At 46.1% G+C, this 23770-nt stretch overlaps 1 protein-coding gene across 3 annotated transcripts in view; it reads left to right on the top strand.

Moving 5' to 3' along the window:
• The first annotated feature begins 449 nt into the window (after positions 1-449).
• SLC39A14 (solute carrier family 39 member 14) overlaps positions 450-23770 on the top strand; it is a 43528-nt gene continuing 20207 nt past the window's right edge. For 2 of the 3 annotated variants that reach the window (XM_025933036.2, XM_086703482.1), the window contains exon 1: positions 451-618. The gene's annotated coding sequence lies outside the window, so the exon portion shown is untranslated. Of the gene's footprint in view, positions 619-23770 lie in introns of all 3 variants that reach the window. The other variant, XM_086703483.1, reaches the window with a different exon arrangement.

The raw sequence follows: 23770 nt of genomic DNA, 5'->3' as shown, positions 1-23770 counted from the left end.
ATTGAGTTGGAGGTTGAGAAGCTTTTTACATTAATCAAAAGTGTTAAACTATAGACATACATATTAGGTGAGTAGCAGTCTTACTGCTAAGGGATGGAGGCCAGGTTGTAAGAGGTTCCCACGTGGAGAGGGAAAGGTCTAAATGGGAGTTTCCAGAGGAAGGAGGAGTCAGTCTGTGGGCCTAAGTGAATGAAGAATGGAATTCGCAGAACGGTTACAAGATGAAGCTGGTCCGCCTAGGATCCCGGAGAGCTAGGTCTCCGCCTGGGCCGGCGAGGTGCCGGCGCTGGGCCGGGTGGAGCGCGCGGCGGGCTGACAGCTCGCGCACGTCGCCCTATCGTGGGCCGGGGCCCCACGTGGCAGGCCCTGGGGAGAGCAGGGTGGGGCGAGGGTGGGGCGGGGCCCAGGGACGGGGGTGGGCCCTGTCGCTGACGCGCAAGCTATATAGCGGGGCATGCGCGTCGTGGCGGGGACGGACGCAGGCAGGGGGGCGAGGGCACGCGGGCTACCCGCGCGGACGCACCGACCGAGCTGCCGCTGCCGCTGCCGTTGCGGGCCGCCGGAGGGCCAGGCTTGTGAGGTTGCGCGAGGCCCCGGTGGCGTCCGCCTGAGCTTCAGGTGAGGGCGGAGAGCGTGCGTACCGGCGGGACCGCGCAGTGCCCAACCGTGCGGCATCGCGCCGACAAGCGGCGCGCCTCCAGCGCTTGGGGTCACCGGGTGGGGGTGGGGGTGGGGGTGGGAGTGGGGGCCTGGCGGCGCCGAGGACCGAGAGCCCGTCTCCGGATTCCGAAGCCTCGGGTTAGAGCAGGGAGGCTCCCGGGAGGATCAGCACATGGGCCCGGACGCTGGATGGAGGCGACACCTGGCTGGGGTGCCACGATGGGGGATACTTTGTGGTGAGGGGAGGGGGTTCTCAGCTGCACTCCTTTCGACTGGAGATCGCGGGATGTGGGAGCTAGATAGAGAACGGTGTTCGGCACGTAGACAGCCGCACTAAAAAGCCGAGAGGCTTCCTGAAACCCGCAGATAGGAGGACAGAAAAAGCAGAGGGAGTAGATGGGCAAATCTGGTGGGCAGTTCTTGGGGCAGCTCCGATGGGACACTGGTCTCCGGACTTTGCTTTCTGGGAACTGTGTTCCTACCCTGGCCAGATCACCTACCAGCTGGAGAAAAAAATGCCGCGGATTTTCCGGCCGACTAGTAGCAGGAGCTGGAGAATGGCACTGGAGCCACTCTGATAAACCCTGAGCTGGCTTTAGCCATGGGCACGGTTTTTTGTTTTTTGGTTTTTTTTTTTAGCTATTTTTGGTCCTACCGACCAAGTTGGGAGCTATGGCTCAGGCTGCCCTCTCTTGGTGGGTTAGGGCAATGGGACAAAATAGCCATCCAAGCAGTTTCAGGATATGATTCTGAAGTTCAGTTAAAGTAAAAGAAAAATTTCCCAGCTCGGGGTTGTGGCTTCGGGTTTGAGGCTCTAGTGTCTGCCAGGGCCTGGGTGTCCAATAGGACGCATGATTTGATGAGGGCAGAGTGCTCACCTGGGGCATAAGGAACATAGGGGCAGGAGCAACTTTGCACCTGACTTTTCTTCCTGGACTTACCCTGGGTTTGGATTTGTCTTTAGAGTCATTTTTCCCTGGAAACCCCAGGCCACGTGGGTAGGCTGCTGGGAAGTGGTGGTGGTAGTATGTACTGGAGACTGGCCTGGCTACCCTGGTCTCTGTCCTAGCTCTGCCTCTAACTTGCCCTATGACCTTGGGAAGGGGTAAGTGCTAAGGTCAGAATAGATCTTTTATCCAAAACATCTGTGATTAATCCTTAAGTCTTAAACAAGAGCCAGAGAAACTGAGAGGATCTTGATGATGAAGCAAGAGAAAGAATGTCCAGAATTGTGACTTTTATAGGGTGGAATTAAAAACTAATATTCCATTTCTTGTTGGAGGCTCAGAGGTGAATTTTCATATATCATGGATAGCTAGGAGATAGACTAGTGGTACTCCTTCTTCCATTGGTCTGCAAGTATGACTAAAGGGCACCAACCGGAATTAATGGCTTTGTCATTTAGGCAAGAAGAATAAGAACTGCAGGTTCTATGACTCTCAGATGCATCCTCACCCCTCTGGTTAGCCAGTACACAGGGCCTGGTCTGTGCTCAGCCCTTGGAGTAGCCACTGCCAAGTGCAAAGAGGGGATGAGGCCTGGCTCCTGTAGACTTTTGATGGGGAGAGAGAACATCCAGACACGAAGAATAAGGTAGCAACGCAAGAGAGGCCACGCTGTTGTGTTCCGTTAAGTTCAGAGAAGACAGCACTCTACTAAAGATGGTATGAGGTGGTAAGAAAATTCTGGACTTTTGAGCTAGATGAATCTGTTCGAATCCTGGCTCCGTCACTCTCCAGCAGGTTTCCTAACCTCTGTGAGCCTGTTCTCCCTGCCGTGAAGCATGTTGTGATTGTGCCTGGGACATGGTAGAGGTTTGTCATCATCACAGTCATCATTATCATCATCTGTGTGGGATGGGGTGGATTATTTAGGGGTCCCAGAAGCTTTTAGGTAGGTTGGGTTGTAGGAGTGGTATGAGCTCAGCCTTAGTGTTGATTCATCTCCTCCTTAGGAACATGGATGCAATTTCCCTGCCTTTCTGAGTAGGCCACTTTTCTGTGCCCTGCTGGAGATTGTCCCACAGAATCACTGGGCAAAAGGAAAAGAGATTTTTTTTTTCCGCCTTTAGTTTTGGGAGCTACTCTGATTTCTTCAGGTTATAGAAGTATTCCTTTTCTGCGCTGATAATAGGCTGGAAGGACTAACATTGAGTTGGGGGTCTGGGCACTGGGTATATATCAGTCACTGGGCTCGTTCTCTTTTCAAACCCTGCTCAGTCTTCCTTTTTCCCTACCTGCTCAAACCCACTTTATTCAGAGGAACCTGAATCCGTGTACAATATTCACAGGATCTTGGGATCTAAATGGTAGTGCTGTGAATAGATTGTATATGTCTGGGAACTGGGACTTCCTTCTCTCTACTGTGCTAAAATAATTCAAACTATTTGCAGTGGATGCCTGAAGAAAGTAATGCTTAGGCATTTTGCAGAACTACAGACAATAGGATGTTGAACTGCAGGGACTTTGGGAATCTTCCAGTCTAGTCTCTTTGTTTTACAACTAAAGAAACTAGGTCTAGAGAGGTTAATTGGTATTCCCAAGTCACATTGCTTGCTAGTGACCAAGAAGCTTGATGGAGAAGACCAAAGACAGGTTCTGTTTTTATTCCTAAGTGTAATGATGAAATTGCTGATGATTCTAGTCTTTTCCTTAAAAACATGAAGAGGAAAGGAGCCAGTTATCTTGGTGCTTATTTAGGGGGAAGGAAGGTCCTTTGCTTTTGTAGATAGAAGTCACAGCACAGTCATCTTCTGGAGGAGTCCTGCTTCTCTTTCCAGAATGCCTTGAGACATGCGAGGATGGGGTGTGGAAGGGTCATGCCACTGGGGCCCCAGCCAGGACTCACTAGATGTCTACAGTGGGACTTTTCTGACCTCGAGGCTGGCAGATTGGCGGCACACCAGCAGATAAGGAGTCCAGAGTCTGCTGCCAGCCAGGGGCCTTGTGCATTCCGGGGGAGCCAGCAGGGCAGCCTCACCGCAGGGTCTCTGACGCCTACCCTTACTGTGGTCACCAAGGCTCCCAGAGACATCCCCTTACTGGGCCCAGCTAACATCCAGAGACAGAACTCCCTGTGGGTTCTCTGGGACCCCCACAAGGGCAGGAGGGAGCGTGGCCACAGAATCAGCCTGAAGAGAGCTTGGCATGCCCAGCTGTGGGAAACCACATTCCCTGCCTTGGAAAGTCCAGATCTGACTGTGTTCTCAGGCCTCCTAACTACCTTCCTCCAGGAGAGTGCTGGGGTTTGATGGAACAAGGTGACAGTCTTGAATTTGTTACCACTGGGTCCCTAGGGGCTCTTAGTCAAGGCACTCAGTAGTTTTAAAAAGTCAGCTTAAAGTAGGGAGTTTTAAAACAATCCATGTTTTATTTATTTATTTATTTATTTATTTTTATTTTTTTTTTAACGTTTATTTATTTTTGAGACAGAGAGAGACAGAGCATGAACAGGGGAGGGGCAGAGAGAGAGGGAGACACAGAATCTGAAACAGGCTCCAGGCTCTGAGCTGTCAGCACAGAGCCCGATGTGGGGCTCGAACTCACGGACCGTGAGATCATGACCTGAGCCAAAGTCGGACGCTTAACCGACCAAGCCACCCAGGTGCCCCAAAACAATCCATGTTTTAAACAATTCATTTTACTTTAAAAACATATGCATCTATTTTTCTTTATTCACCAAAACTGATTTAGGGCTGAAAGGCCTTTTCTTTGGGTTTCTAGGTACTCTAATTAAACTTGCAAATTGTATATAAAAATCACACCTACACATATCACCTGCAATTTCATGTTTCCTTTTATTAAATTTTTTTCACTAGGCTATATGTTCACATAGTTCAAAAATCAAAAGGTTAAAAAACCAACAATACATGTACACACAACATACCGGGCAGGCAGTGAAACATTGTACCCCTGCCCCCTTTTTCTTACAGTTGGTTCAAGTTAGCACTTTAGACATGTTGTTTAGCACCTTGCTTGTTTCACCTAGCAACTGTATAGGATCTTTCCATATGAGCACATAGAACCCTTGGGTCATTCTTTTATTACACTTGCACAATATTCAGGATATGGAAGTGAGATAATTTTTTAACCAAGATATGTGGGTCACCTCTCTCTCTCTCTCCCCAGCCCAGAACTTGAGTTGGGTTGTTTCCATTATTTTGTCTATTTTGCTGTTATGTCCGAGGCTGCAGTGAATAACTTTGTTCAAATGGCATTTCCTACAAGTGTAATTATGACTCTAGAAGAAATTCTCAGAAGCGAGGTTGTTGGGTAAAAATATATATATCCGTTTATTAGTTTTTCTTAAAGAAGTGAAAAGATGTTACATATGACTCCACATGCAGAAATCTACTTTTTAAATACACTCACCTAACTTAGTCTTTTTTCCCCTCATTTGTAACCTGTCTTTCTAGATGAGCAGTTCTCAGACTTTTTGATCTAGGATTCTTTAATATTATTGTCTTTTGTGTATGTGCCAAATCTATTGATATTTACTGTTTTAAAAATTAAAGCAAATTAAAAAAGTTTTCATTTAAAATAATATAAGGTCTGGGGCGCCTGGGTGGCGCAGTCGGTTAAGCGTCTGACTTCAGCCAGGTCACGATCTCACGGTCTGTGAGTTCGAGCCCCACGTCAGGCTCTGGGCTGATGGCTCGGAGCCTGGAGCCTGTTTCTGATTCTGTGTCTCCCTCTCTCTCTGCCCCTCCCCTGTTCATGCTCTGTCTCTCTCTGTCCCAAAAATAAATAAACGTTGAAAAAAAAAAATAAAATAATATAAGGTCATTACATGTTAACATTAAAAGCATATTTTAATGAAAATGTTCTCCAAAATTAAAAAAGGAGAGAACAGAATGGCATTGCTTTTACATTTTTTGCTGATCTGCAGGATTTCAAAATAGTGATTTATTACATGATGAGATAGAGAGATTATAATAAGTCTAATGTAAGTTTGCTGGTAAATATTCAGTTGAAGTCCTGAGAATAAACTGAGTTAATCTCTGAAAACACACATGTTTATACCCTAAACTTTTACCTTGGAAATCTCTACAAAACTCAAGACCACTATATTCACCACACTTCATTTAGCCTCTGAAACATGAGCATGAAAAAGCTTTTAACATTTTAATATTATTATCATAAAAATAGTTTTTACCTGACAGCCCTCCTGAAACGGTCTCAGGGACCCCAGGTTGTCCTCAAAGACCAGAATTTCAGAATTGCTTTTCTAGATCACTTAATTTTCATAGAAATCAAACCTTTTCCTTTCTGCACTTACATTTCAGTTGCTGTTCAGTTATAACCACAAAAACAAATGGAACCAGCATGAAAAGGCTTGGGCATAGGCACAGCTGACTTGGTAAATGTGACTGTGACTGGTGGCAGCAGAGGGGCAGTTTGCTGAAGGATGGGTGGGGGAGGGGGACAAGCCAGTGGAGCTCAGCTGAGAGCTTCCACTCGGGGAAGACAGGCAAAACACTGTCTCTGTTCTGAAGATGCTTGTAAACCCATGTGGAGATGCTCCAAGAACACGTGGAAGTTTATGTGCTATCTTGTGGGTTTGTTAAGTGACGTTGAGTGGAACAGGTGAGCTACTTAAGCAGGCTGGGAGAAGGTGAAGTGATTAGGGCAGGAGTGGTCTGGGAAGGCTTCCTGGAGGTGGAATTAAGCCACGTTTTGAAAGTTATGGAGAAAGGAGAAAAGGAGGAGGAGCCCTAGAGAGAAGGGCTGTGTGAATAATGGCAGAAAGATGTATTATCCTGAGGCAGGGGGTGATCATTTTAGGGCAGGGGCTGATAGAGGGAAGAGCAGGTGACAGGCATGGCTGGAAATTTAGGTTGGATACAGGGGTTTTAGAGGGCTCTGGGCTCTAAGGTACTGATACTCTCCCAGAACACTTAGCTGTTACCATGTCAAAGACTTACTGCTCTGTTTCAGCAGCCCGCCCTCTCTCTTGGGGTTCAGACTGCACTTACCTAGAACAACTCTGTGGCCCCAAATCTATATCCTTTGCACCAGTCCACTGCTACCTCCTGCCTCCTTCTAGCCCTCCAGAGGCAGGGAACACCTTTTTATCCCATCTTAACACAACCCTCTCTACCTTAAAAGCCTCTACCACAGCATCCCCAAGCAACTGTTTGGTATTTTTTAAAATTTTATTTTGGGGGCGGCTGGGTGGCCCAGTGGGTTGAGCGTCTGACTTCGACTCAGGTCACGATCTTGCAGTTCTTGGTTTGAGTTTGAGCCCCGCATTCAGCTCACTGCTGTCAGTGCCTGCTTTGTATCCTCTGCCCTGCCCCTCTCTCTGCTCCTCCCCTGCTGGCACCCTCTCTCTCAAAAACAAACATTAAAAAAAAAAGAAAGAAAATTTTATTTTTTTCTGATTATCAAAAGTAATGCATGCTTGGGGCACCTGGGTGGCTCATTCTTTTTTTTTTAATTTTTTTTTTTTTTCAACATTTTTTTATTTATTTTTGGGATAGAGAGAGACAGAGCATGAACGGGGGAGGGGCAGAGAGAGAGGGAGACACAGAATCGGAAACAGGCTCCAGGCTCCGAGCCATCAGCCCAGAGCCTGACGCGGGGCTCGAACTCACGGACCGCGAGATCGTGACCTGGCTGAAGCCGGACGCTTAACCGACTGCGCCACCCAGGCGCCCCTTTTTTTTTTTTTTTAATTTTTTTTTTCAACATTTTTTTATTTATTTTTGGGATAGAGAGAGACAGAGCATGAACGGGGGAGGGGCAGAGAGAGAGGGAGACACAGAATCGGAAACAGGCCTGGGTGGCTCATTCTGTTGAGCGTCCAACTTTGGCTCAGGTCAGGATCCCACAGTTAGTGAATTCAAGCCCCACATTGGACTCCCAGCTATCAATGCAGAGCCTGCTTTGGATCCTCTGTTCTCCCCCCCTCTCTGCCCCTCCCCTGCTTGTGCTCTCTTATAATAAATAAAACATTAAAAAAAATAAAGTAATGCATGCTTAGTATAAAGAAGTATTGGAGAAAAAGAATTGTAATCCTGCCACCCTGAAGTAACCTCTGTTAACGTATTGCACATTTCCTTATAATTGTTTTTTCATGATACAATTGCAGGGATCCTAACCTTAGCATCAAAATTTCTCCTTAAGCATTGGGTCTGCATTATGGCTCTATAATAACCTAGGTGACCATTTCCTCTTAAACTTTTTATTTTGAATTAATTTTAGATTTAAAGTGGCAAAAAATGTAACAGTTCCTTCTATCCCTCATCCTATAGTGCTTTTATCAAGAACAGGAAATCAACATTGGCAAAAAAAAAAGTTTTTAACATTGGCAAATATTATTAACTAACCTGCAGGCCTTATTTGAATTTTACCAGTATTTTCGCTAATGCCCTTTTTTTTGTTCCAGGATCCCACATTGCATTGAGTTGTAACTTCTCCTTAATCTCCTCTAGTGTATAACAGTTCCTGTGTCTTTTCTTCTTAGAATGGGGTTGTGCATTTGGGGCAAGAACAGCACAAAAATGATGTTGCATCCTTTTCAGAGCATCCTATCAAAGCATTCATGATGCCAGTATGTCTTATTACTGGTGATGTTTTCCTGGATCACTTGGTGAGGCTGGTGTCTGCTAGACTTCTGCACTGGCAAGATTACTTTCTCCCAAGGTGACTCCTTATGCCTCAAATCCCTTTTGCCAGGATGAGCCTATCTCCTTCAAGGGCTCACCTAATTAGTTCTGGTCATATAAGGTAATTTCTGTGTTTTTTGTTTTTTTTTTTTCTTTAGTTTCTCTTAATGTTTGTTTATTTTATTTTATTTTGAGCATGAGTGGGGGAGGGGCAGAGAGAGGGAGACAGAGGATCCAAAGTGGGTTCTGTGTTGAGAGGAGAGAGCCCGATGAGGGGCTCAAACTCATGAATTGCAACTCATGACTGGAGTCAAAATTGGATGCTTAACCAACTGAGCCACCCAGGCGCCCCGACAATTTCTCTGTCTTAAGATCAATGAATTTGGTTAGCTGACACCAGCAAAATCCCTTTTGCCAGATTATGTAACACAATAACGGGAGTGGTAGTTCCTGTTTGTAGGTTGTGCCCGCACACCAAGGGTGAGGGTTCCTGGGGGTCATCTTAGAATTCTGTCTGCCAGCCCAAGAGAACCCCAGATAAAAGTGATCAGGCCTTAATTCTAGCATCAAAATATTAGTCTCCAATGGCTGCTCTAGCAAATTATCACAAACTGGGTGGCTTGAAACAACAGAAATGTACCCTCTCCCAGTTCTGGAGGCCAGAAGTTTGAAATCAAGGTGTCAGCAGTACCACATTCCCCCCAGAGGCTTGAGGGGGCCATCTTTCCTTGCCTCTTCCAGCTTTTGTTGGCTCCAGCTGTTCCTTGGCTCACTCCAGTCTCTGCCTTCATCTTCAGATCTCCTTCCACTGTGTCCCTCTGTCCAAATCTCCCTCTTTTATCTTGTAAAGATACCAGTCATTGGATTTAGGGCCCACCCTAAATACAGGATGATTTAATCTCAAGATCCTTAACTAATTATATCTGCAAAGACCCTATTTCCAAATAAAGTCACATTCTGAAGTTTTGGGTAGATAAGGATTTTGGGGGATAGTATTCAACCCACTACACTCACAATGGGGGGAAATGTCCTTTGTAGACTGTCATTCACAGAGCTGCAAAAGAAAAGGGAGGTTTCTTTTTAAAATCAAGACAGAAAGCAGGCCTTGATACTGAGGCAAGGGCCTGGCCTCAGCCTGCCTGCTCCCATCCTGTTGACACAGATCTGGAAACCAAGTATAAATTATATAAATTAAAAAAAAAAATTTTTTTTTTTTTGAGAGGGAGACAGAGTGTGAGGAGGGGAGGGGCAGAAAGGGGGACACAGAATCTGAAGCAGGTTCTAGGCTCTGAGCTGTCAGCACGGAACCCCACATGGGGCTTGAACTCATGGACCTCAAGTCAAAGTCAGACGCTTAACCAACTGAGCCACCCAGGCACCCCACCAAGTATAAGTTATAAAGCTGCTCTAAGAGGCTTTTCATGCTTGGAACCCAGACGCTTTGCAATCCCAACAACTTGCCTTTGCAAGGAGCTCTCACTGAGTGCTAGTTTCCCTGTAGGATAGACAGGGCAGAGATTGTGGGACCCATTTGGCAGAGGAGGGGGATCTGACTTCAAAGAGTTGAGATAAATCACAGAATGTTAAAACTAGTCTGCGTCTAGTCCGGCAGTCCTGAAATGATCTCTCAGAACTAGATGTACAGGTACCTGGATCTTGCCCAAGAAGTTCTGATCCCAGAGAACTGAGGTTGAAGCCCTGCTCACTGGGGGGGCCAGGTTAGCGAACCAGGCACAGATGTAGTCCAGCCCAGGGCAGAGGAGGACTGCAATCTATCTCCACACTCTTAAGATCTTTAAAAAGAGGGGGGAAAAGCCTTCCCACCTGGTCATCATTAAGCCTTTCCCATTTCCTAACTGGACTCTTAAAGTTAACTTTCTTGTTAAAGTAATACATGTTCATTGTAGAAAATGCAGATGAATAAAAAGGTAACAGAAGTTACCATTAAAGCCACCATCAAGAGATAACAATTATGCATTTTTAGTTTTTTTCTGTGAATGTATACATTTTAAGGAATGTCTGTACCTATAGTTTTATAGGCTCTGTTTATTTTTTTCCACTTAACATATCATGAACATCTTTCCATGTTAATCTTTCCCCAAATAGCTAGCATTTATCGAACAGTTACTGTGGATTGGGCAATGTATTTATATTCAGTGTCTCATTTACTTTCTTTTTTTTTTCTTTTTTTTTTTTTGTTTATTTTGAGAGAGAGCATGAGTGGGGAGGGGCAGAGAGAGAGGGAATCAGAGAATCCCAAGCAGGTTCCGCTGTCAGGGCAGAATCCGATGCAGGGCTCAAACTCAAGAACCATGAGACCATGACCTGAGCTGAAATCAAGACTCACTTAGCCTAGTGAGCCACCCAGGTGCCCCTCATTTACTTCTCTTACCTGCTTCTCAGGAGGGACTGTCAGTAGGCTTTGTTTTTCTGTGTAAGGAAAATAAGTCTTGAATTTCTGACTTGACCCAAGCCCTGAAGCTAGTAAAAGCAGATTCAAGATTGACACTGAAGTCTGTCTCACCCAGAACTGAAGCTCCTAACCTCTGTGCTCAAACTATAAACATTTTGTTATATGGATTGTGGTACCTTACTCTAGTAGTCCCCTTCTATTGTGTACTTATTTATTTTATTTAAAAAAAATGATTAAGTAATTTTTGAGAGAGAATGCAAGCAGGGGAGGGGTAAGGGGTGGGGTGGACAGAAGATCTGAAGTGGGCTCTGCAGGGTCAGCAGACAGTCTGATGCTGATGCGGGTCTCAAATTTACAAGCCGAGCCACGAGATCATGACCTGAACCGAAGGTAGACAGTCCTTAAAGCCTAGTACCCCCTTTCAAAATGATTTCCATAGGACGAATTCCCAAAGGGAAGTATTGGGACTAGACAAGATGACTTAAAAGTTTTTTTCTGAAAGAATGAATGTATGAGAATAGCCAAAAACAATTGAAAGAAAATAATGGGGCACCTGGCTGACTGCAACTCTTGATCTTGGGGTTATAAGTTCAAGGCCCACATTGGGTGTAGAGATTACTTAAAAATAAAATCTTTAGGGGCGCCGGGTGGCTCAGTCAGTTGAGTGTCCAACTCTTGATATCAGCTCAAGTCATGATCTCACAGTAGTGAGATGGACCCCTGCATCAAAGCTCTATGCTAGGCTCCTTCTCTCACTTTCTCCCTCTTTTTTTTTTTAAAAAATTTTTTTAAAAAACATTTATTTATTATTGAGAAACAGAGAAACAGAGCATGAGCATGGGAGAGGCAGAGAGAGGAGGAGACACAGAATCTGAAGCAGGCTCCAGGCTCTGAGCTGTCAGCACAGAGCCCAATGTGGGGCTCGAACTCACAAAGCACAAGATCATGACCTGAGCCAAAGTCGGACCTTTAACCGAGTGAGCCACCCAGGCACCCCTCCCTTTCTCCCTCTTATTCTCTCCCTCTCCCCTACCCCCTCTCAAAATAAAATAAAATCTTTTAAAAAATAAAAAATGAAGAAAGTAGTGGAGTTAGACTTGCTTTACCAGAAAAAAAAATTTTTGGGTGACATTGGGACAGGATAGGTAAATGGAACAAAATAGAAACGTCCAAAACTAGACCTCAATACGTGTAGGAATTTAGCAAATAATGACATTGTTTCTTACTAGTTGCAGTCTGATTTTGAGCAAATATTCTATGTTTCCAAAGTAGGGAGTTTCATGCAGTGTCTTTTCCTACTCTGAAAAGCTGCCCTTGGTCCTGTTATAATTAGGGAAGTCCTGTAGGCTGTATCGTAACTAAGTTTGTTGAGAAGATTAAATGAGCATGAGAACAAATTGCTTAGCCATGGTGCCTAGTAGACAACAATAAATCCTAGCAATTCTTACTGTAAAATTAAGGAAGAAAGAATTGTGGGTAAGTTACAGGGGTGTTTAGATGCAAATGACAGAGTCCAATCCATGCTGGTTTAGCAGATAACATATAAAGCATCTGGCAATTATCTGTGGGAGGTCCATGTTCCTGCTTGGTGCTGCCTGGGAGTCCCAGGCTCTCCTCTGTGTATATTTGTGCTCGTCATCCTTTTGCAGGTAGGACTTTGTTCTTGTTTTCGCTTGCCAGCCTGTCCCCTTGAGCAGGAAGGAGGAAGGGAAAGAGATGGCACCCATGTTTTATTAGCTACAACAGCCACCTGTATTTGACTTTATCTCTGTTCTTTTATCTTTTATAGACTCTATGGTTGAGGTTTATAAACAGAATAGACTGTTATATTGGATAATTGGGTATTTTAAGTTAAATTTTCTTTCTTACACTGTGACAAATCAAATTCTAGAGGACAGATTGAAATTTTTTAACTGCAAGAAAATACATGGGGTACCTGGTTGAGCGTCTGGCTTCACCTCAGGTCATGATCTCATGGTTCCTGAGTTTGAGCCCCACATCACTGCACTGCTGTCAGGGCGGAGCCTGCTTCAGATCCTCTGTCCCCCTCTGTCTGCCTCTTCCCTGCTTGCACTCTGTCAAAAATAAAAATAAACATAAAAAAATATAATTATAAATCAGGAAAATACAGGTATATATTTCTATAATTTCAGAGTGGGGAAGGATTTTTCCAAGCATACTACCTAAAGCAGAAACCTTAAAGGATATGTGTGATATATTTACTTTGATTCTATTTTTTTTTAATTTTTTAAATGTTTTATTTATTTTTGAGAGAGAGACAGAGCATGAGCAGGGAGGTGCAGAGAGAGAGACACAGAATCTGAAGCAGGTCCCAGGCTCCAAGCTGTCAGCACAGAGCCCAACGTGGGGCTCAAACCCACAAACCACAAGATCATGACCTGAGCCTAAGTCAGACGCTTAGCCGACTGAGCCACCCAGGTGCCCCTAGAATACTATTTTAATAGTCAATATTGGTGAGTATCTTAGGAAATAGGCATTCTTGTACACAGATATTAGAAGTATTAAATTAGTTAAACCTTCAGAAGGGTGGTTTAGCATATCACGTAGTAAGTTCTTAATAAATATTTGCTGACTGCCACTCTGGGGCACAACTTGCTCCTGGATCTCACTGATTACTTTCCTTCTGTGAAGACCCTCTTTACCCCTTAGGGCCTCTCCCGTGTGCCCTGCTGCCAGATGGAGGTTGAGGGAGGAGGCAGTCAGCTTACCTGAAGGCCTTTCTCTACCACCACCTCCCCTGCCCCAGGATTACTGAGCTGTCCTCCCAAAGGGAGGAAGGGGAGGATAGACCCTACAGCTGTTTTTTTCTCTTTTTTATCGGAAGCCTGAAAGGTTGGTTTGTGAGGAAAGGGGGTGGGGTATGTTTGTGTCCTGCTAGTCAAGAAAGCCCTGTAAATCATGGGGGGGCAGGGCACTCTCATCCTTTCCTGGAAACTAGATGGCTCCCAGCCAGCCCTGTGGACTCCAGTTTTCTTAGAGCACGGAGAACATGAGGCCTGGGGCGAGGTGGAACCATGTTGGCCTGGGGAAGCTGGCTCTGCTTTTCTTCCAGGGGATGAGCCAGAGGCGTTAGGCCCTGAAATCCTTTGCTGCCTCTTTCTTTCCCGCTGCTCACAATGGCATGTGTCTGTGCTCTGCCATCCCAGGCCCAGGTGACATTGATTGGCAAGTATATGTTTCAGTGCTGACCATTTTTCTCCAATGTTGGAGATGTTCCATATGAGAGGCCAGGCAAGTTCTCAGGATGCTAGGCCCCTGGTTAGTTTCCAGGGGCAGCAAGCCACGACTGTTGTCATCACCTTTCCCAGAAAGGTGCAAAAAGTACAAAGTCACCCACTCCTCCAGACTTGGGCCACTAGCCAAAGTGGCTTCTGGAGTAACCTGACCAGCCCTAGGAACAGAGATTGTGTCCCAGGCCCTGCACCTCTCTCTTCAGCCACCCCCACATCTTGCAGACACTGTGGGGATGCCTCCCATGGCTGAGGCCTTGACCACGGCCAAACTGTGGTGTGTGCACAGCCCTGCCGGCCAGATTATGCTTGTGACCTTGACTATTCTCACACCACTCCCTCTTGGCAGCCACTCATGAGCCCCTCCCCCTGCATTTCAGGATGTGTGCAGTTGGCACATTTAGAGGTTATGTGCAACTAGGCTGAGACTCACAGTTTCCATCAGCAGCTGAGAAATTCTAGAAACAGCCTGTACTTGTGGAGTTTCCTTAGGTCCTTTTCTTCCCCTGCCATGGGAGAAAAGTTATCATGTTATTTTCGGCAGGATTATCAGATGGTTGCCCATCGTTGCACGTTTGTCTATGGAGTTGGAGGGAAGGGCGGCTGCCTGCCTGTGCCTGTTTCTCCCCCACCACCTTCCTCTTGGATCCCCCACTACAGTTGATGTTTCTCTTCAGTTTCTCTGCCTTATGTTTTTTATTCCAGCTCCAGACAAACTTCTCTGGCTCTCTAGGGGTCTTAATCTCTACTTAAGCTACAGGAGAAGGGGTCCAGTCCCTAAGGTTGTTAATAGTTCAACTGTGGATAGAGACCAAAGAACAATACGATTCTAAACTGTTGGCAGCTGGGAAATTAACACTTTCATTCAGCAGGTATTTTTGGGGGGCTGACTTAGTGCCAGCCACTCATTCCTCCACCCTCTGGGAGGGTCATAGACCTGGAATCTGCACCACTGTAGAGCTTACACTGTAGTAGTAAGAGACAGAAAATAAATATGTAATCAAAACCAGAGAAAGAAGACTATTTTATAGATAGTGACATACGCTAGGAAGAAACTGAAAATGTGTGTTGGGATTCTGAATGACTGAAAGTGGACTTTTTTCCCTTTTGAGTCATCTGGCCATCCACTTTGTAGAGGTGACATTTGAACTGAGGCCTATGAAAATCTAAGGGGAAAGCACTCTAAGCAGAGGAAACAGCAAGTGCAAAGGCCCTGAGCTCAGAATGCATATGCTACATTAAAGGGACAGAAAGAAGGCTGGGGTGGCTGGATCCTAGTGAATGAGAGGCCTCAAAAATGTCAGTGGGGTTGGCAAGGGACAGAGGACAGTTTAGGTTTTATTCCATTTGTACTGGAGAGCCATCAGAGGGTTTAAAGCAAAGAAAGTGCTGTGATCAGATTTTTAGTTTAAAAGGATGACTTCTTTTATTGAGCTATCCACTTAAGATTTGGGCACTTTACATGTGTGTACTTAAAAAAGAAAGGACTGACAGCATGGGGGTAGGTGCTCAGTGGAATCTGGAAGGCTGGCTAAGAGGTTTCATTTCAACCAGCCTTTCAACATTTCCTCCACTCAAATTCCCTGTGCTCCATCGGCTTTACAAGGAAAACTGGAATGGGCTCTTGTCCTCAGGGAGTTTACAGTGTAGTGTCTTCAGTTTCAGACAGTCCTTCCAAATCTTCCTGGAGGGGAGAGATCTTGAAGAATGAGTGGTATTCACAAGGCAGTTGTTATTAACATCTTGTAATGTACACTCAGTGTTCATGTAGCAGTAGCTGACTCACTTTTGTTTACTATTCTTCCATTGTGCGAATTGGTTAGTTTATTCATCCACTCCTGCTGATGGGCTTTTGGAGTTGCCTCCAAAGCTTTTGTTATTGTGAACAATACAGCCCTAAGAATTACTCTCTTTTTTTCTCTTTGTTTGGGGTGGAAAGTTACCCAAACTACAGCATGTCTGAATTGCAAGCTAAAATCAGAAACCCTTTCCAGGAGGCAGTCTGATTGCCCCTTGGCATTGGGGTTGGGGTTGGCGAGAGAGGAGTAAGCCTTTAAGTCTGGTCAGAATGTTGATCCCTTTTTAATAGGCAAGCAGTTATAGGAGGTAGGGGAGTGGAAGGGCAAGTGGAAATAGGAAGTCACTTCTGTACCACAATGCCCAGACTGCTGCCATACCCACAGCCTTGAGGATATTTTAACCTGGGGAAGGGGAGCTGTACCCTTTGGGTCTTTTGTTGGCCCTGGTCTGTATCTGAGTGTGATAGGAGCCAGAAACCTGGTTGCCTTTGCTCTGGAATCCATCTGTTTGTGCTCTTGACAGCCTCTCTAGAGCTCTGGCAGAGAAGGGACCATCTGGAGGGAAAAGGGTCAGATCCTCATGCCCTCCTTTGCTTCTTTACAGAGGGGGCTTTGGGAAGATAGTCATCTACTCCTGCCCTTGACTCCTTGGCTGTAAGCAGGCAGTGAAGTCTATCCCAGCCATTCTGTAATCTCTAGAAAAGGTGGGGGTATATCTGCATACCATATGCAAGTTCAAATGAATATTTACATATTCATGCAGCAAGTACTTCTCTAGGTCCTGGCAACCCAGGACTGTTATGAAAGACCTGGGAAGTTAGCCTAAAACATTAGAACCAGCCTGGCCTTCTAGGAGAGGATACTATCAAGACGGGGTTGTTGGGAGCCAGAGGAAGGCAAGGGTGTTTACTGGGGTGGTAGGGCCTGTGCTGGGGAGGGTTTGGGGTCAGGGAAGGAGCTTTGGCCTGCAGGTCAGCCTTCTTTTTTTAAACAAACAAACAAACAAACAAACAAAACACATCAAGGCCCTCATACCTTGTGGAGAAAGTGCTGGAAACACATGCGGACTTTCTGACAGGCATTTCTAACAAGTTAATCAGACTTCCTAGCCTGTGGGTTGCAGAGACAGGAGGTGCTGGGGTAAAGTGGGGCAGAGGCAGGATTCCAGGTGGAACCCAGGGTCCAGGCCAGAGAGTAGAGGAGGGTTATGGTGAAAAGATAGAGCCTAGTTGCACGGAGCCTTAACTACAGGTGGAGGGACTGAGCTCCAAGTTTGCTGTAGGGTGGAGGGGAGTGCCCAAAGTTAGCATTATAGCAGCAGGTAAGGTGGCATGGGGCTGGGGAGGGGAGGGGGGGGGAGGGACGGAGTGTGTAAGCAGATAGCATGAAGCTGTGGGTGGCACTGGTTTCTCTTCAGGAATGGTAGAAAGAGGGACATTCTGGTCACATGGCGAGGCCCACAGTGAGGAAGCAGAGGATGTGGTAAAGCCTTTTGCTTCAGTAATCAGATGGTGACTGCCAGTAACCTTGGGCCAGTGATGAGCCATGTGGTCAGTTTGGACAGTGGGAGGGAAAATGGAGGAATTACGATTCAGGAATGTAATTACTCAGTGCCCTTCCCTTTCCTGCCACTTTCCCCGATTTGGAAATATGGGCTTTTTCTTTCTTTTCCCCAGTAATCCCCTTTCTCATGAGAATAAGGCTCATTTATTACTCTGCTGAGAACGAATTACTTTGATGGTCACTGAGAAATCTAAGACCCCAGATGGAGCCTATGCCTGTCTATTGGGGCCTCTGGTCATGTGCAGGAGCAGTAGCTGGGCAGGAAGGGGTTGCCCTCTTTGGTGAAGAACTCTGGAACTCTAACGAAAGCTCTAGATCTTGCTCTGAGAGCAGTGGTCCTCAGACTTTAGGATGCATCGAGATCACCTGAAGAGTTTCTTAAACTAGATTGCTGGGCCCCACCCCAGAGTTTCTGATTTAGCAAGTTTGGGTGAGGCTAAGAATTTACATTTCCAACACACTTCCCCAGCTGATGGTGATGCTGCTGGTCCAGAGACTACACTTTGAGAGCCACTTTTCTGGAAAAATCACACACAGTTCAGCATCTGAGCTGTAGAGATTGGCAAGGTCCAGAGTCTTTGAGGAGCAGTGGGGGGCTTGAGCGGGCTTGAGGATGGAAGGGTTGTGAAGGGGGAAGTTAGTGGTGCAGCAGGACATTGGAGGGGAGGGGTGGGTGGAGCAGCTGGCCTCAGGGCAAAGATAGGCTCCTTCAGACCGAGCTGTGGAGCTGCCCAGGGCCTGGCTTCTATAGAGAGAGCTTCACTGCGCCAGGGAAACCCAGCATGCCTCTGCTGGCTGTAGCTCAGGGTCTTATAAAGGCTCACTGTCTGAGAAGAGCCCACCTCACCTACCAGAGGGAGCCTGAGGCTCAGAGGATAATTCCTAACCCATTTCGGGAAGAAGACAGCATAAGAGACTTCTTGTCAGAGCCGTTGGTGGCCAGTTCTGCCCACAGCATTGCTGCCAGGGAGTTTGGAGTTAGCATTTACAAATGGCCCTCATATGACAGCAGGACAGTTAAGCAGACTGGTCTCAGCGTGATTTAGGAAATGATGGCGGTAGGTGGGTTGGTCTTCTCGAACTCACTCTGATACTTTGGTTATGAGGACAATGTTGTGGCTTATTCCTCCCCTAGTAGCGGCTAGAGAGGAGCCTATTTACTTCTTTAATGGAAAACTATGAGGCCAGTGGCTGCAGTGGCAGAGGAAGCACCCCAGGCTGTGTTGAAACAGGGAGAAAGAAGCCTGGCTCTTTAGACCAAACTGAGTGCTGTGTTCTCTCAGCTGGCCACCAGAGAACCTCCGGGTCCCCCAACTTCGGTTCTTAATCACCTCAAGCCCCTTCTCCACACTGCAACCAGGCTGATAAACTAAAGCCACAAATCTGATCACGTCTCTACTGAAAATGAGGTCCAGACACCTTAACGTGGCCTATAGGCCTTGTCCCTGCCTTGGCCCCACAAGACTCTGAAGTCCTTACATGCACTATGTTAACTGAGTCTTTCCAAACTCCGCTACATTCTGGAACATTCCACCTCACCCCCATTCCCTTTACTTTTACCTGACCTGCTTTTACATGTCCTCCATGTCTCTGCTGTAGTAATATGTCTTTGCAGGCTTCCTCCGATCTCTGACACTAGATTTGACTGTCCTGCTGTGTTCTCCACAGCCTCCTGTACCCCTCCTTGTCATGATCCATGATGAGTAGTGTGCACTGGCTTCTTCACTAGACATCCGTGGTCTGTGGTTTATTTCTGTTCTCCCCATGTGTTTATTAATGGCACCTCCTTTCACTATCAAGCCCACTACTTTGGATAATAAACTATGGTCCAACCCACTGAAAGTGGAGAATCAAGAACTTGCCAGGCATCCTCGCACTAAAATTGCCATTGTGACTTGGACTTGCCGGTTAGCTGCACTCCAGTCTTAAGTGTATGGCTTTCCTCTTCCTCAGGATGGACCCCAGGATGTCCATTTTGTGGGTGTTAGACGGTGGCAGGGGTGACATAATTCTGGAGCAGGCAGCTTCTTGATGCCTTAGCTACACGATGGCAGCAGCCATCTCTGTACTGCGATTGGGGGAGGAGCTCCTCCATCGGCAGTGTTTCTCCAGCTCTTCCCGTGATTCTCTAAGCCATTTAATATGGTACACAAAATCCCTTTCTGCTTAAATAGCCTAACTGAACCCTGAACAGCAGGTAAACCTTTTCATCATTGTTCTTACAAGTTGAATTGTTCGCTTTCCCTGCTCTGTGAAGACAGGTACTAGGCATCCCCAGTACCGAGCGTTATTCCTCGTATGAAGCCAGCATGCAATGAATATGTCTTGAATAAGTTAACTCTTGCACTCAGTTTTTGAGTCTGATGGGTGTAGGTAGCTTTTAGTTCAATGAATATAACTGAAATTGAAGGAATGGGGATTGTTTAGTCTAGAAGAGAGTGAGTGGTGTTTGCCACTGACTTCAGATAGTGTCTGTAGGCCCCAGGTGGGGGCGACAGGATGTCTCTGGAAGGAAGCACTGAGTTCACTGTTCCTATCTGGGTGTAGGAGTGATGACTCCATGCCTTCTAGCAGAAATCCTCTGCTTCTTCCTTGTTTGCCCAGCACTGGTCTAGGCACTGTGTTCTGGGGAGGGCTAAAGGGAGGGCCCTCCTTGCCTTCAAGGAACAAAAATCTGTTGGGAAGGATCCCTGGGAGACCAGATAATGAGGAGTCCAGAGTAGTTGGAAAAGAGTCCCCAAAGTCTGGTCCAAGACGGCTTCCTGGAAGAAGAGATAATTGAGCTGCCTTCTGAGAATAGGCAGGAGTCAGCTCTGGGTGAAGGGATTGGCCTCAGAGCTCCGGGGACGGAACAGAAGGAACAGACCTAAAACTATGACCCTTAAGCTCTCTCATTTACCAAAGTGCCCTGCGAGGTGGGACATTTCATAGCTTAATTGTGCTGGGGACACACGGTAAGTGTCCCTGTGGCAGGCCCCAAATTTGAACCCAGTTCTGCCCAACTTGTCATATTGTCTGATGATTTGGCCACTAGATGATATATTTTTCTTATTTATTTGACCTCAAATAACAAGTCAGAGAGTTTTGCTTCAAGCAGGTGACGTAAGTGGTGGACGTGAGCACCATGTTTCCTGAGCCACATGGCCTGACAAACAGGAGTGGACTTAAGGGACAACAGGTCAGAATTTTGCAACTGAGTGTCTGGGAAGTGGTGATGGATGAATGATCAGAACAGCGGTGACTCTTGCCCTGGCTTCTGGTGGGGAAGCCCCAGCTGGCCACTATTCCCCAGGCTGCGTGACTCAGTTAGTTAGTTTTGGAAGACTTCTCTGCTGAACGGTGGAGCCTGGCAAATGCACTCCCTCTCTCCCCTACTAGTCCAGCCGCCTGGACCTGGCAGTCATTTCCTTCACTCAGGGCTCAGCAGGTGGCTAAATCAGCCGCCAGCCACCCCACCCCCACCCCTTTGCCCCACCTCCAGCTGTCTGTACTGGGCCCGACACCAGGCTCTGCCCTTCCCAGTCTCCCTCCCACAGGCACTGACACACACAGTGGGGGCTCAGTAAATATTACCCGACAGGGAGCAGCAAGCTGCTTGCTGGTTCTAATTTTGTTCCCTGCTTCTGTGTCCCCACTTTTTTGTGTGTGTTTTCTCATCCTGCCCCTCCCAGTGATGGGGTTTCCTGGGTTAAGTAAAAAAGGCACTGCCTCCTGGTAACACCACCCTCCTCCTTGCCCCCAGACCTTCTGCATTGTTTTTGGAAATCTCCCATGCTGGGTGGCCTTGGTTGAGCCAAAGCTTGAGGCTAAGGATCTGGTAGTGGGAGCTGAGAGAAGAGAAGACGTCCTTTTAGGGTTTGTAAGAGAGCTAAAAAAAAGCAGAAGTCCAGAGGGGGCAGAAGAACGGGCCCTTTGAGTCCTGGGCCTCTTGGGTGAGGCCACCTGCTGGCTACACTGCCCTGTACTTGGGAAGGGGCTTCAGCTTGCCCTGGAGGAGAGTGGCTTCTTGGATGGTGTTCATCTGGTGGGTGGGGAGGGCCGCAGACTGGGTAGTTTTTCTCAAAATTCTTTGAACTCCAGAGAGCCACTAGGGTGGTATTTACCTGAGGACCACTCTGTGAGACGACTGGTTTTCTAAGTGGGTCTGTTGGTACTTAAACAGACCACTGTATCGTTATTAGTTTGACCATGAACACTGGGAGTATGCTCATTATTTATAGAACACTGGGCAGTGTTTGTAGTCTGATGTATTGATCATTGCTTTTACAAGTTGTACGTTTTGTGCCATACTTAAAAAGTTCTCCCTAACCCCATGATTATAAAAATAACCACCCGTATTTTCTTGTATTGCCATACCCCCACCTCCCATCAATAAGTTGAAGTAAAGAAAAAAAAAAAAAAAAAGGCAAATACTCCAAATCCCACCATTCAAATAGTCATCACTACTATTAAATGAATACTATTCTGGATAACCGTCCAGGCATACTCATGGATACATGCATATAGAAATAAATAATCCTGTAAAAAAGTATTTAAAGTTTCCCTGAATATAACAGAAGAAAAGAAAACTAGCAAAATTAAAGGAATTATTAAGCTTTAAAGAAATGTTTTTTGCCAAGAGATTATTTCATGAAAGAGGTTTTAAAAAACTTTGTGAGTCATATCTATAATTACCCCTTTTATTTTTATATTTTTTAATGTTTTATTTATTTTTGAGAGTGCATGAGCAGGGGAGGGGCAGAGAGAGAGGGAGACAGAGGATCCAAAGCAGGCTCTGTGGTGACAGCAGGGCTGGAACTCACAGACCATGAGATCATGACCCGAGCCAAAGTCAAGCTCCCCTCTAACTACCCATTTTAGATAGTATTTATTGACTCTGCTATGAAAGATGAGGACATTAGCATTTGCACTTTTTTTTTTTAAGTTTATTTATTTTGAGAGAGAACAAGAGTGGGGCAGGGACAGAGAGAGAGGGAGAGAGAGAGAATCCCAAGCAGGATTCTCTCTCTCTGCCCCTCCTCTACTTGCGCTGTCTCACTCTCTCCCAAAGTAAATAAATAAACTTTAAAAAAAAAAAAAAAGAGTTGGTTGCTTACCCAACTGAGCCACCCAGTACCCCTCTCATCTTCTTTTTTTTTTTTTTTAATGTTTTATTTATTTTTGAGAGACAGAGTGCAAATGGGGGAGGGGCAGAGACAGGGTGGGGACAGAGGATCCAGAGTAGGCTCCACTCTAACAGCAGAGAGCCCTATGCAGGGCTTGAACTCACGAACTGTGAGATCATGACCTGAGCCTAAGAGCCAGATGCTTAGCCGACTGAGCCACACAGGTGCCCCTCATCTTTTGATTGTATTAATTGTTATTAGTGAATTTGTCCATTTCTGTAGCACTTAGATTCTGTCCTGTAGCCATAATCCCGTGTGTGTGTGTTTGTGTGTGTGTGTGTGTTTGTTTTTAGGGGAGAATATTTTGAGCAGGGGAGGGGCAGAGAGAGAGGGAGAGAGAATCCCAAGCAGGCTTTGAGTCGTCAGCACAGAGCCCGACTTGGGGCCGATATGACGAACCGTGAGATCATGACCCGAGCTAAAGTCAAGAGTCAGACACTCAACCTTCATTTCTTTTTTGAAGGGCTTTAATATTTACCATCAGTGCATTATCATGGTTTCTGCATTCCTGTGACCTTTATTTTTATTAGCTAATTTCATTCTCCTGTTTTTTCACTCTGGGAAGGAGACTATAGCCTCTGACATCTTTCATGCTTGAAAATTTCTGCCTGTTGTCCTTATAGATTTGTGTGACATCTTGGCTGGGAACAATGTATGTGGGTTTCTCCTTCACTGTGTCTCTCAATGATGTAAACATTGTTGCCTTTTCTTCTGATACTGAAGGTTGCTCTGGTGAAGATGAAGGCTGTCTGAATTTTCTGCCACTTAAGAGAAGTGTTAATATGTATCAATTTTTGTAGTAAAATATTTTGGGGGAAAATTTTTCTTTGAGATGCCTGAAAATGTCTTTTTTTTTTAAGTTTATTTATTTATTTTGAGAACGAGTGCACAGAAGGGGCAGAGAGAGTGGGAGAGAGAGGATCCATCCCCAAGCATTCTCCATGCTGTCAGTGCAGAACCTGACATGGGACTCAAACTCACAAACCATGAAATCATGAGCTGAGCCAAAACCAAGAGTCAGATGCTTAACGGACCGAGCCACCCAGCTTCCCCAAAAATGTCTTTTTTAAGTTCAGCATTCTGCATCAGATTTTTAAGTTGTGGGGCTTGAACTCACATCCTGAAACCAAGAGTCAATGCGCTCTACCAACTGAGCCAGACAGGTGCTCCTCATTGCTTTTTTCTTTTTTTCTTTTGAGAGAGAGTGCAAGCAGGGGAGGGGCAGAGGGAGAGGGAGACACAGAATCCAAAGCAGACTCCAGGCTCTGAGCTGTCAACACAGAGCATCTGGGCTCAAACTCAAAGACTGT

This window comes from Puma concolor, chromosome B1, assembly GCF_028749965.1.
Source record: "Puma concolor isolate L17-30 chromosome B1, mPumCon1.1.hap2, whole genome shotgun sequence".
In the NCBI taxonomy this organism is placed as follows: Eukaryota; Metazoa; Chordata; class Mammalia; order Carnivora; family Felidae; genus Puma; species Puma concolor.
The sequence above is the reverse complement of the archived record's forward strand: the minus strand, read 5'-3'. Positions and strand labels throughout refer to the sequence as shown.